Raw genomic sequence first — 989 nt, 5'->3', positions numbered from 1 at the left:
ATATAAAATAATTCACCAAGATAAATGTAAACTGGCAAAATAGATATGATTTACAGAAGGCACATACACCTCCTGATTGTCATCGCGATAATTAATACTGCTAAAGGCCTCATCGGATACGACTGTGGAGGATCAATCATGAACCACACCACGATATCTTTGCTGGATATGGATCAATGCAAATCACCTGGACCAAATGTGAAAACTACAAAAACCCATATACAACTGTTCCAACTCTCTGAGTACGACCACACAGAAATTATCCAATGTCAAGTGAACATTAGAAGAATCATACTGCATTGTGGAATGCACTCCCACATATCAGCCGTACAAAATGGCTTTGCCGAATACATCCATGAAACTACACGAGATTCATGCCAAAGACTACACCAAGAAGGAATTTTATTTCTGGACACTGCAATTTTGACCGGAATAGCTCGGAATTCTACAACTCATCGTACAATAACGCTGGCTGGAACTTCAGAAGCAGATGGAACTTGTTATGGAACCACTTATTCAGATCCTTATGGATCATGGACCAACGTATTTGTTCAAGCCAACATTGAAATTAAAGTGAAAACCCAAGTGGCAAGAATTAAAATGGATTCAAGAAAGATAATCTTACCATCAGAAACAACATGCAACTTAGCAGATTCAACCTGTATTGACTATGATTCTGGGAACACGTTTTGGAAATCATTACCAACCGATACTTGTGAATTAAAATCTTACGATGTACTTTATGAAGGATTGGCCGATAAAATCGAAGAAGAAACAGCGGCACAACATCCAACTATTTACACCTTAACCACAGAAAGCGTCACATTTGCTTTAACCCAGACTGGAGAACATCGAATGTGCGGATATTCAGTACTCTCAAAAGAACATTCAAGGTTATACATCATGGAAACCACTCCAGGAAATTCAATTATAAAACAGAAAAGACCTCACGTAGATAATCTGGACATATTTACTTATATAAATTCAAA

The sequence above is a fragment of the Ceratina calcarata genome, unplaced genomic scaffold, assembly GCF_001652005.2.
Source record: "Ceratina calcarata isolate Rehan_Ccalc_2016 unplaced genomic scaffold, ASM165200v1 scaffold2206, whole genome shotgun sequence".
Lineage (NCBI taxonomy): Eukaryota > Metazoa > Arthropoda > Insecta > Hymenoptera > Apidae > Ceratina > Ceratina calcarata.
The sequence above is the reverse complement of the archived record's forward strand: the minus strand, read 5'-3'. Positions refer to the sequence as shown.